The 12,715-nt window shown below is 38.9% G+C and overlaps 3 pseudogenes; 1 reads left to right on the forward strand and 2 right to left on the reverse strand.

Moving 5' to 3' along the window:
• LOC146489411 (uncharacterized) overlaps positions 1-12,715 on the reverse strand; it is a 176,940-nt pseudogene that overhangs the window by 100,697 nt on the left and 63,528 nt on the right.
• On the forward strand, positions 9,301-10,176 carry LOC146489417 (uncharacterized; annotated as a pseudogene).
• On the reverse strand, positions 10,449-12,452 carry LOC146489418 (uncharacterized; annotated as a pseudogene).

Consider the following 12,715-nt stretch of genomic DNA (forward strand, 5'->3'; position numbering starts at 1 on the left):
ATGTTGTGCAAGGTGAATAAATAAGGCAAAGTGAATTAGGTAGGATAGGTGAGACAAGGTTGATAGCTAAGTCTTCATGAGAGTCTTCAGATCCTGCACTTCGCTTATTGGGGTGGCCCCAATATGGAAATGAAGCAAAATTCTTGCGGAACAAGCTCATCAACCTCTTCTCATATCTTTTTACGTATGTCTATTAACATAGAATCAACGTGTTCTAACACAATAAATGCTAGACTCGCTCTGCTTTCCAATGTAATGTCAATGGATGGCATTTCTACAAAGATGGTATCTTTTGAAGACAATAACTAATCAGTTCCCTTTGAGTGGCCCAACGTGGTTGACAGTGTTTTAAAATAGAACTCAGCCCTTTGTTTTTTCACGCCTTGTACGTCAAATGACTTTAGGGAGTGTCGCTACATTTAAACACAAATTAAATTTAACTTGATTAAATGAAAACATACTTTGTTTGTCATTTTATTACCGTATGATAGAGACAGGAACAAGCTGAACTTAAAAAAATAATACAGCTTGCAACAAGGTAGCCGCCATGTTCCCTTCGGGTTGTGATAAAAGGCTCCATATTAGGAAAATAGCATAAGCGCTAAAATGTACTAATTTTGAATGCTTCGGAAATAAAGCAGTCTGACAAAAAGATGCTTTGACTACGGCTATTGATCACTTTTCATTGATTTTGGAAAAGTAAAGTGATATCATACCAAGAAATTGTGGCTGTAACGGTTGCATGCTGCCATACTCTGCATGTAGCCAAAACAAAAACAAAATACATACAAATAATGTTTAAAACATAGCATTAAAAAATTAATGATGGGATGATGCATTTTAAATTAATAATGCGATATTGTTTTTCAGTTTGTTTGGATCCAGTTTTCATGGGGTGTGGTTAACATTATAACAAATCTCCAAACTGGGTTTCCTGGACTTAAACATCTCTGTTTCACAAACGCAAATGTAGGCTAGTTTTGTGAGGGATTCCAAGATAAACACTAGAGTAGGGTCGTCAACGAAGGCGTGTGGGATGAGTAAGCCAGTCAGTAGTGGGTTGCTCTTCACAATCCAGTGTACTTCCTCTGTCTCAAAAAAGTATCCCTCTTGGCAGTCCAGTGTTCTTCATGTGGCACAATTTCCCACGATTGCTAATGCTGAACTTCTACTAAACCCATGGGCATTTTCAGGAAGTACAGAGATGTATTTGAGTTTAGGTAAGGTAATGATGTGAGGAAGGGATTTATCGCTTATGCGGGCTCCTGCCGAATGGAGCTCCATTAACTCTTTGGTTTCCCGAAGAATTTTCACGAAAGTCAAGTCTGTCACAGCAGTTCCTGTTAAATTCATTATTCTTAACCTGGTCAGTCCAGCAGTTAAGATGCATGATCCATTAAGGAAGTGTCAGGAAAACAAGTCAACTTCGGTCAATCTCCTTGATGCCGTAAATAAAGCTTGTAGCTTTTCATCTTCTCAAATGGCTCTTCTGATGGTGATTGTGCGAAGAAATGAATTATCAAAAATAGGATGACTCCACCTCCATGACACGACCTGCAAAATTATCCTCTGTGGAAAAGATTCGAAGAAGGCGCTCATTGCACAGTTGATCCATGTTTTACAACAATTAAGTAATGGATTACAGCAGGGTTCTTTTAACCCTTTCCCTACCGAGACCCACTTTTAGTGTGTCCTGAACTCATAACTTGGTCAGTATTTGCTCGATTACAGTGAAATTTTGTCAGCAAATTGGTCGTGGAAAGATCTTTGCATTTCAAAGGCAAAAATGGTACCCTCTGGTATCTATGATGTGGTCTACCACCCCTATGATATGTGGAATATTTTCATTTAATGCATTTACAGACTCTCACATATCTCAGAGTGTTCTATGCGTTCAAAGCTGCAAAATAAGCTACAGTTTTGAGGTATACCTATCACATGAGTCGATCAGTGAAATTTTGTAGTTTTGGATTTTTTTCGTTTTAAAACCATTTCTATCAAAGACCTGACTTCCTTCAGTTATCGTGATTTCAGAAATGAATTACACTCATCAAGACCTTTTAAATGGTATATTACATTAGCAAGCTGGTTTTTTCTTCACCGGTTTGGAAAAATGGGCCAAAAAACTTGGTAGTGAAAGGGTTAATACTCACGGCGGGATCCAGACGTTAAGATGTTTGCTACATCCCACCAGGTAGGGGGGAATTGCTCTGAATGTTTCTTTTAGTTCTAAGCGGCTCGCTCCTCAATCTATAACAGTTTTCAGACTAAACAGTTTCTTGACCAATATCACTGAGACTTAGGGATCAAAAAGACCAAAAATTAAAACCCAATTCATGCTCATAATCACAGCTGCAAAGTGGGGGGCCTCAAAATGGTTAAAGAAGAGTGGTGAAGACATTCTGATAAAAACGCTGACCCCTGCTGTGAGCGTCCATCACATACAAGTTTATCTGGGTTTTTCAAAAGTGGAATTGTGATTTATCAGAAACAGAAGTCCTGAAGTATGAACAGATCAACTAAAAGCTTTTTGAGCACGAAACAACTGCCCAACAGAAGACCCATAAGTGGTCGCTGCAAGCACTGTGAGCCTACTAGTACTTTTGACAGCGATCTTTAAGAGGACATTTACGAACGAGGAGATTTCAAGAAGGCCAAACCGGATATCAAATATAAAAAAAGGAAAGGATCGCTTGCGAAGTAAACGATACAGAACAGATAATGGTCAAAAGCAAAGTTGAAAAATCGCAAAATCAGTTCGACTCATTTAAAGGCAAACGTTTCAACACGAGTATGCTGGAAGATTGCGATCATAACATTCCAAATGAAAGCAGGAAAGCCAAAGAAGCGCCAGAGGGTGCCGAATGCTCCTTGGAATATGTAACTATGACTGACTTAATGACTGGGTGGAAGAACAGAAGAAGAAGATCCGTGAAATAAACGAGAGTTAAACTCAGTAGTAGTCAAGTTTCAATTCGACACCAAATATTGACTTAAAAATACAACTCTAGAGAGACTTATCTGCAACATTGATGTGACAATGATTGGTGCAAGATACATGTGCACATTTATCCACTTTGGTTATTCTTTGGAGTATGCTGTTAAATCAGAAAAGTGCATATGTCAACTCGAGATTTAACAGTTACATTGTTTACTGAATAAATGTAGCAGTAATTGTTTGTTACTCTGTTTTGTATATCCGTGTGATTTTTGAATTCAAAATATATGTAAGACCCCACAACTTGAAAACTGAATGGGTTGTAATATTGACACCATTTATCACCGGAACTACCTGCCTGTGTCCCATGACAAAAAACACTTGTGGTGTTTGGCCTGCTCACGTTTACACACATACAAATAGCCTTTCGGTACCAGGGGAACACTCTTCTTTTTTGAAAAAAAAAAAAATTACAATAATAAATAGGTAACAATATACTCAAAGCTGAGTTAAGGTTTACTTTGACAAAAATGTTGTCTTCTTTTGTTGATGATAGAAAATAAAAAAAAGTAAAATAAAAATGAGATGTTTTGAGTGAATCGTTACCCTAGGTGCCAGAGGTTTATTCTTAATGGCGACTGTCTAGGCCAAGAAAGTGAGTACCTGCTTTTATAATATCATGGGTGTTACCCATTGAAGAGTGCGGTAAAAAATGTAAATTTTGTACCATGCATAGAGAACGCTCCTTGTTAGCCACTGTTTGAACTTGTCACACATGGATGAAGTGATGTGTGGGTAATCGATGAAAAACACATTTACAAAATTGTCACTTAGGATAGTTTTGCATAAAAACCTTCAATTGCTACCAGCGGTAGTCATGCTAATCTGCTCTCACACAACTACTATTGCAGTGACAAATTATTTGTTGTAGGGCGGTGGGCGACAGCTGTATGGTTATTAATCCATCCAACTATCTGCTAGAAGAGATACAGCTGAGTACATCTGGTGAAAATGAAGCCGATTAAAGTCGAATTGAAGAGCGGTGCCAGTTTGGCAGTTATTTTAGTACTTGACATGGATGCTACACTCAACGAAATAAGAAAACAAATTCAGGAAGAGGTCATTGAGCTGGTGCCAGAAGATTTCCATTTCATTTCTTCATGGGGGCCACCAATAACCAGAGTGCAGGAGGCTAAAATCACCTTGAATGAAGCCCTTCAGGACGAGAAATTAGTAATTAGGGAAAACGTGGATGAAATGAGCAGTTTAAAGCGAAATATGGTGAATATCAACGAAAGCAAGACCACAGCCCAAAAAGCAGTACCAGGTGGTAAGCGAACCTTACAATCAATGCTTACTAAAGTATTTGGTGCGAATAGTTCACCAACAGCTCACTACGCTTCTGTGGCAGTTATAAAAGGTTTGCACATCTTTTCCGAACATGACGTAGCGAGATTGCCAGACAATGAAAAAGAAAGGAAGACATGGTAGAATGAAATTGCTAAGAAGTTATGCGAAGATCCAGTATATGACATGTTAAAGGGGGAAGAACTAGACCACGCATTACACGAACAGTGGAGGCTGTACAAGGTGGCAAAAATGCTCGAAGAGCAAAAGGGAAACAAAAGAAGCCATAGAAGATTTCCTTAAGAAATATCCCAATATGGAAGAACATATGGCATCGAAAAGTAAAGCCAAGCAGGCAACAATAAAGTGAAACGTGAAACGTTTAGAGATGGCCAAGAGTATAGTGAAGAGCAGTAGCGACACACTGAAACACTTGAGTCTTCAACTACAGAATGCAAAAAAGAGAGGAAGAGAGTTTGAATCACTATGGAAGGGACACTTTTGTCAAATCATACATGAAACTCACAGTTACATACTATTCCAGTTTTCTTGAAGTAAGCTTTAACTGCAAGTTTTTGGACAACCAAATCACATGACCAACTGATGCAAATTAAGGCACTGAACAACTATTACATAAGCAACACTGTTGCAAAACATCAAATTTCAGCCATGTTTTTAAAACATTTGTCTGTGTAAAAAAAACCGTTAAGGCCTTTGTAACCTTCCTAAACGCTTTTCCTCATGTTCTGGTAAAGCATTACATGTAAAACAAAAACGCTAATGAAGCAACCAGATTTAACATTATTACTTTTTGAACAGTGTTAGGACGAATTCTAATAAATTTCCTGTAATTTAAACAAAAATGTCACGCAGATGTATAAGTTATTTGTACTGCACTTCTGATCTCTCTGAGTTGGATCCACAACATTCACTTCACCAAAAGGATCAGAGTCTTCCATATTGACATCAGAATCTACATGAATTCGAGTTGATGTTGCTAGGGGTGCTAGCAGGTCAGGTTGGGATCCACAATTGTGGACGAATCTCATTAAGAAAACTGCGAACTTTGCGCATATATTCCAATCTACCTTAAAGAAAACACCGCCTGGAAAGTACCAAACCTCTACTCCCCCCTAACTTAGTGTTGCTTTCAAAGCCAGACGATGACCCAGCCTTTTTAATTTTCTCAGCTGAAAAACAACATTGATGAGGGAGAGGGGGGACCAACAGAAAACTAACGAGGCCAATTTTTTTTTAGCAGAATCCACAAAAATTAAGACTAAATTGAATATGTGGCAGACGCGTGATCTTTCTCTTTATGGTCGAACGCTCTTGGCGAAAACAATTGGAGTATCCCAGTTGATATACACTGCTTCGATGCTTACTGTTCCTGAAAATGTTATTCAAAAAACGCAAGCCAAACTCTTTGCTCTCCTGTGGAGAAAAAAGAAAGACAAAATCAAGAGAAAAGTGATTTATCAACCTCTTGTAGATGGGGGATTAAATTTTATTAATTTTAGAACTATGACAAAGTCCCTTCGTCTAAGCTGCATTGGCAGACTGCTTGATGGCAGCGATGCTAACTGGAAGACAATTCCAAATTACTATTTGAATAGATATGGTGGCCTAACCTTTTTACTAAATTGTAATTATGATACAAAATGCATGGATTCAAGTTTTCCCCTGTTCTATAAAGAAGTGCAAGAATACTTTCAGGAACTTGTTAATATGTATGATGGAGACCAGCGACGGAAATTTGTCTTGTGGAATAACAGGAAAATAAAGATCGAGGGGAAAACATTGTTATGGAAAACATGGTTTGAAAAAGGAATCTATTTGGTGCAAGATTTGCTAAATGAAGACGGAAAATTCTTGTCTCTACAGGAATTTCAGGATAAATTTGATTTAGAAATTAATATTTTGCGATATTTTCAAATGATTGCTGCTATTCCCAGTGAGCTTAAACGTCATGCATATAAAACGCAAATTTCGCCTGAAGATCTCTCCAAAGCGGAGGATATATTTCAGTTAACTCAAAACCTTTCGTTTTCCTTGGTCAAAATGAGATGCAAACATAACAAACTTTTTAATGAGAACTGTATCAATGTGCCTACAGGTGTGAGAGCTTGGAAACAACTTTTCCCTCATTTGTTTGTTTCCTGGAAGGCCAACTTTCAAAAGACATACAAAATAACTAAAGACAATAAATTAAGGCAATTTTTATTTAAGCTTTTGCATAGGATAACTGCTACCAAGCGAGAACTGAAAAGATTTAAAATTACAGACGACGATCAATGCACTCAATGTTCAAGTCAAGACTCTATACTTCACACCATTTTGGAAGACTCCTATTACGTCCTCAATCTACACTGATATCTTGAGATGGTTCAATAATGTGAGTAACTTAAAACTTATTCCCCTGAATGAACAGATTCTATTCCATATAAAAGATAAAAAATGCAAACTGACGAACGCCCAAGAATGCAGACTAGATATTCTCTTATTATACACAAAATATTATCTATACACTTGTAAAACACTTTTTAAGACACCTAATTCTGTAGAATTACAGAGGAAAATTGAATGGCAATGGAAACTTGAAAACTGCTCTTCTGCTTGTTAGTAGCCCCCCCCCCCCCCCCCATCTTAATCTTCATACATACATACATGCATACATACATACATACACATAACGAGCCAGAGGTTCTTAGCAACCACAAAAAGACCTCTGGATCCCGCTGAGATAGGGGGCAACTTGCCACCAATCTCAGCATGATATCCGGCTACTCTGAACATTCCAGTGTAATTGAATTGCTTCTAATACTCGTTTCTGTTTGATGTGGGGCGTCAATTTTTACGCGAATGTGTTATAACCTTAAGCGTGAACATTTATTTATGGCGAGATTTTAATTAAATTCTATCTTTAAAACCAGACACATTTGAAAAGTAACTGCGGGAACCAGAAAGCGATACCCAATATGTAGTTTGCTTTTGTTTTTGGGGAATTATTCTTTAGGAGGGCTTTTTCAACAACGCCTTCAGGAAACTGGCAATCGAAGGCTCCGATTTTCTTGGTTTATCTTTCAAAACATGGGAAAAACAATCCATTCTGTTTTTGGAGGGGGAGAGATATCTCTTTTGAACGCCAATCAATCGCATTCCTAAAATCAAACATGAACCTGCAAAACGGTAAAAGTGGAAATATTCCCAAGTAATTCAAACATATCAGCTTGTGTAAACTTACACAATTGAAAAATTTTTGAGCACCCTGAAAGTAAATATCACCGAGCTAAAATATTTTGCTTCTGTCAATATGTGACCTCGATGCGTTCCCATTTTAATACCACGAACGAAACTTTTACTATAGATAAGGTTCCCGGAGAACTGATACTCTTGTTGAATAATTCCTGAATAACTGATCAAACTTCCATTTATTCGTAAAAAGCAAAGTCGAAATCTCAGTATTCCGATAGTCGATGACGCTTCAGAAATGTGTTATCAGGGAAAGAAATTTACCCTCAAGTGCTCACGTTCTCAAGAAATCATTTAGGCCCTGTTTACAGTGCTAGGGTTACCCTAGCACTAGAGTAACCCTAGCTGAGCGCGTGGGTTACTCTTGTACCAGGGTAACTATAGCTGCCTTGTAAACGCTCATGCTTGGGATAACTTGTCTAGCCGGGACAACTTTTCAATTGTTTCCAGACTCTGAATGTTCACAACAAACGACCAACACGGCGGACCGCGTACAACGCAGGCTAAATTCCGGCGATATAATGTTCTCTCTTTTTCGTAAGGGAGGCATTGTGCTCCAAATAAACCGCTTGGACAAGGCTGAATTCAAGTTCCAAACACTGCAAACCTAGCTACCCCTATACGATACCTCTGCCCGAGTGTCTGGAAATGGCACTTACGACATTAGCAAATCTGAGTTATTTTACTGAGAAAGTTTGCTATTCAAGTTTACTTTGCACGGTAAAACCTAAAGATAGAACCCGAGAGAGAGTTTTTCTTTTAGATGTCCCTGTGTGGGGTTCTCGTGATAGGATGTACAGGGGAATCTTTGCGGAGATCAATGTTTACATTTTGCCTTATTAGCATATATCAAACCATAAGTAGCCTGTGAACTGGCTCCCAAGTGGGGTCTAGGGCGAAAAAAAAAATCGAGCTCCCATACCGCGCTCCGCTCGCACAGCCCGCCTATTTTTCTTTTCGCTCCATACCCCACATGGGAGCCTGTTCACAGGCTAAACCGTAAGCTATAAACAAATGGAAACCACACATCACTTTTGGTAACCAGTGTGAAAAGTATTTTGCTTTGTTGAATATTATCGGAGAAATTGACTTTCAAAACCTGGTAAGAGTTGCCATCCAGCCATACATTCCTTGTAAAATCTTGACATTTTAAACGTCGACCATTTTTCAAAAACTGCTGAACCAGTCACGCTCAAATTTTTGGCAAATACTAAATTTGCTGCTCGCTTTCAATTTCTAGAGTGAATTTATTTGTAGCTTATTTTGCCATTTATGCTAAGGTATGCTAATGAAGCAAAACATTTAAACAAAGATTCGCCTATAGAACATAACAAACCCAATACGACATGACTAACCAGTATATTTTTATAAAGGATTTCTCACCAATTATAATAAGGATCTCGACTTTTTATCCCTGAATTCTTATGGCATTTTTACTGTAAATACTTAACCGATGGTAGTTACAGGTTTTAGACTTAAGACCAATCTCTTTACAAGTTGCCTGTAACAACTGAAATTGGCCAACGCCCAGTCTGTCCGCAATTAAAGGGCATGTAAACCCCCAAACACAAGTTTATCTCATATTATGTAAAAAGTGATGCTTAAAACAGTTTTGGGATTTATTTTGGCCAATTCGAAATATTTAAGGAGAAAAACGACATTTACTGTGGTAAGTTCACTTCCGGTTAAAACAATAGATGGTGTTTGCGACGTCAGTGGTTGAACACAAACATTGCGCAATTGAGAATACCACTGTAATTATCATGGCAGCGAGAGCAAATAGTACCAGTTCAGAAGAGATTTTAAGCGATGAAAACAGTTCAAATGAATGTAATTGGTACGACAGCGATGTGGGCAAAGTGTCAGAAACTACCGTGGATGTCGGACCTCGACCTTATCGCTTTGAGCCACGCAGAGTTCGGCGTGATCCACAGCCCGAATCAAACAAAGAAGACGGCAAAAGCGAGACAATTTGTCTTGGAAACACAGACTGGTAATTGTTCCGATTTGTTATTCATTCGCATTGATGTGATTGTTACGCCTTTGAAAGGAACAAATTGATTTTGTTATTGAAAGCTACCGTGAATGTTGTTTATTATTGCTGTTGTTTTTGTCTTGTTATAATTGTTATGATTAGGTGCGAATGTGGAATGTGCCAACCAATGCCAACGACTTACGAGAGCGTTTGCTGTGCATAAATCGGCCAAATTTGGCAAAAGGTAGAGGACCAGAAACCAGAGGTACAAATGCACTGCATAACCGAACATCCAGGATTTCGGTCCAATTGCCTTGACGTCTGGGTTCTCGAAACTGCGTATTACGCATTCCGGCAACAACATGGCGCAGACAATCGTACAGGACATGAGTATGCATACTTTGTACACTTACATTTCCTCTCTCTCTCTCTGAACAGCATACTGTGAAGTTAATAGGGGATCACACAGTTATCAGTTATTCCTTTTGTCTCTTGTAGGAAATTTCGTTACACAGCTTACAGACAACTCGTTCGTTGGTGTTGGGGCTATCTCGGCAGGAATGTGAGGGCTGCGCTCCCGTCCTGTGCTGTCAACAAAATACGGAATACATTTCCAGCGGATTTTGGTTCGTCGTACACGGGGTTAAAGCCACCGAACATATGAAAAAAAAAAAAAAATAAAACCCTTTTTTATTAATTTTAGATTGCCCTGGTTTTATGCTGTTGTTGAGTTACATTCAAACATTAAAGAGACGCATGTCAAAAAACAACAAAAATTAAAGTGTCTATTCGTAAATACAAGAACAATTTTACAAACGTTTTTTACTTTGTTGGCATTATTTTCCGACACGATTGCGATAACTGAATGAATTTTTTAATGTATATTTTAACGCACTTAAATTACATGAAATGCTTTAGTGTAATCCCGCTGAATGACTACTGATTTGCAAATCGCGTGACAAACTGCTCCACGGCTGTTTCTTTGCATGGTTTCTCAAAGGAAGCAGCAAGCGGTGCTGAAATACTTTCCCGGACGTCCTGAATAGAATTTTTCAGTGCCTGTTGGTCATCTTCGTATTCACGAACCAGCAGGTCAATTAAAGCCTCTGTGTAACCTTAAAATAAACGAACATAGATGATCTAAAAATGAATTCATTCATGATGTTTCTTTGGTAAAAGGCGTTTAATATGTCAAAATGTTAGGAGTTACCATAGGTTGCCGATGTTTTCTCCTTTCGCACTGAGTGCTCACCCTTCTTATATTTTGGAAATCTGATAGAGTAGCACGGTCTACCCTCCCTGGTTGTGGCTTGCAACCGATCACTGTTCTCATTATAATGAAAGGCAGCTAAGAGCAAACTGGAACGTAAACAAGGAAATGTTAATTATTCAGTTGCAAGATTGGGTGAGGAGTAAAAAAAGTGACAGAAGTATTAAATATTAGAGAAATAAAACTTTGAACTACGCTTATTTCATACAATAGCGGGCTAACATGGCCAAAAATGCAAAAGCGGTATGCTTAGGCCCAAAGACAATGTCCAGACTGTGCAAGGCTTCGAGTGAAGAAGTCTGATATCTTGGAGATATCCTGACGTCTTTTAACAGGGACTTGCTTAAAAGGTTGTCAGTAAGTTTTTCACACACCTTGGATGCTATAGATAAGAGACAATTAGCAAACAGTAATAAATTCAATATTTTTTCTGGGCAAAAAAAAGTTAGCAAAGCGGAAAATTGCATGTCTTTCTTACAAGGCTGTAACCATTCTTTATCCCTCTCATCTTCGTCCAAAGGTCCATGCTCACATTCAGGATAAAGGTCATTGTGTCCATCATGAACATCCTGGATATGGTTTGCTACTGATGTCCACATAGCTTTGAGCATGTCCTCATTGCCCTCTGGTGCGGTCGCAGCCACCCAGTAGAGGTGATTCACAATGGACTTCCTCCAGAGCCCAGCATCCTCGCAATCTTTTTGCTTTGCTAGTGTGTCAATCTTTTTGCCAATACCTTGAAATGCATTAATATTCCCATTTGTTAAAGAAATCAGACAAAGGTTCATATGGGTGAAACAACCTGTTCTAAGCGATGTTACCCTTATTAAGTTGCCTATTCTAATTTCATCTGCCTTTTGCAATATGCCAAATGTCGTAATAGTGAGTTGTTCCTTTTGGCTTCATGTTGTTCCTTATGTAGGCTGCATTTTGACGGTTCTGATCCGTGATGATGACATCCAACTGGAGATTCTTGCTGGCAAGGAATCGCTCCATGCGTAAAAGCCCCTCGTGTTCACACCAGGAACTGTTCCGTACCTCGTTTGACTGAGAAAATAAAATTTAAGGCTATTTACATGGTTAAACAATGGCAACTGTCTGTAATATTGAGGTCAGCGCTTACTTGAACAAGCTGAATATCCAACACCTTGTTCACCCTCCGTTCGATTACCGTAAACGCTCCATATTTGGCGCAGTGACCTGGGCTATCTGAACGGCCATCTCCTGAGAGCACCACCCCTCCCTCGAGACTAGACATGCTCTGAATGACTCTGTCCTGCTCCACATTCCACATTTTTATCACCACGGGAATGAGGTAATTTTTTTGGTGCTTGTGAAACGTTTGCCGACTAAAACACTCCACCTTCAAGATCTTAAGCATTCTAAGGGTCTGTGATATCATGCTACCAGAGTACAGAATGGCAGCAGACAGCAAAAGATTCCCAGCAGGTATCCGTCGAATGTTGGGCTGACTTCTCCACACTCTGGAATAGCTGCAGTTTGTGCACTTTTGTGTAACGTGGATCTGCGTCCCTATAACTTTAGATACTTCGGCGGATGCAGGCTCGGTACAAAGTGGACAGACAGCGAAAAGGTTCATCAACATAGAGTGGAAGACTATGTACTTTTTTTCATTTTGTGGGGTCACATGTTCTTTTTTGTCCTCATCATTTCTGTAACTTAATAAAAGTTCAAGATAAATTAAAAACTAGCAGGAGGAAAAAGAAAAGTAACAGCTCAATGATAATGGCAAGGTTTAAAAAAAATACTGTACTTGGATTGATTATTTTCAAATCCATCAAAGTCTTCCCCCTTTTCGTCAAAAGACATGTTAATGGGAGGGATATAGTCCTGGTCTCTCTCATCGTCCTCACTGCGACCTCCTAAACTCTTCACAGGGCTGCACAGAGGTGTAGAGCTTGAAGGTAAGGTT

This window comes from Pavona decussata, unplaced genomic scaffold (assembly GCF_977016875.1).
Source record: "Pavona decussata unplaced genomic scaffold, jaPavDecu1.1 SCAFFOLD_6, whole genome shotgun sequence".
Taxonomy (NCBI): domain Eukaryota; kingdom Metazoa; phylum Cnidaria; class Anthozoa; order Scleractinia; family Agariciidae; genus Pavona; species Pavona decussata.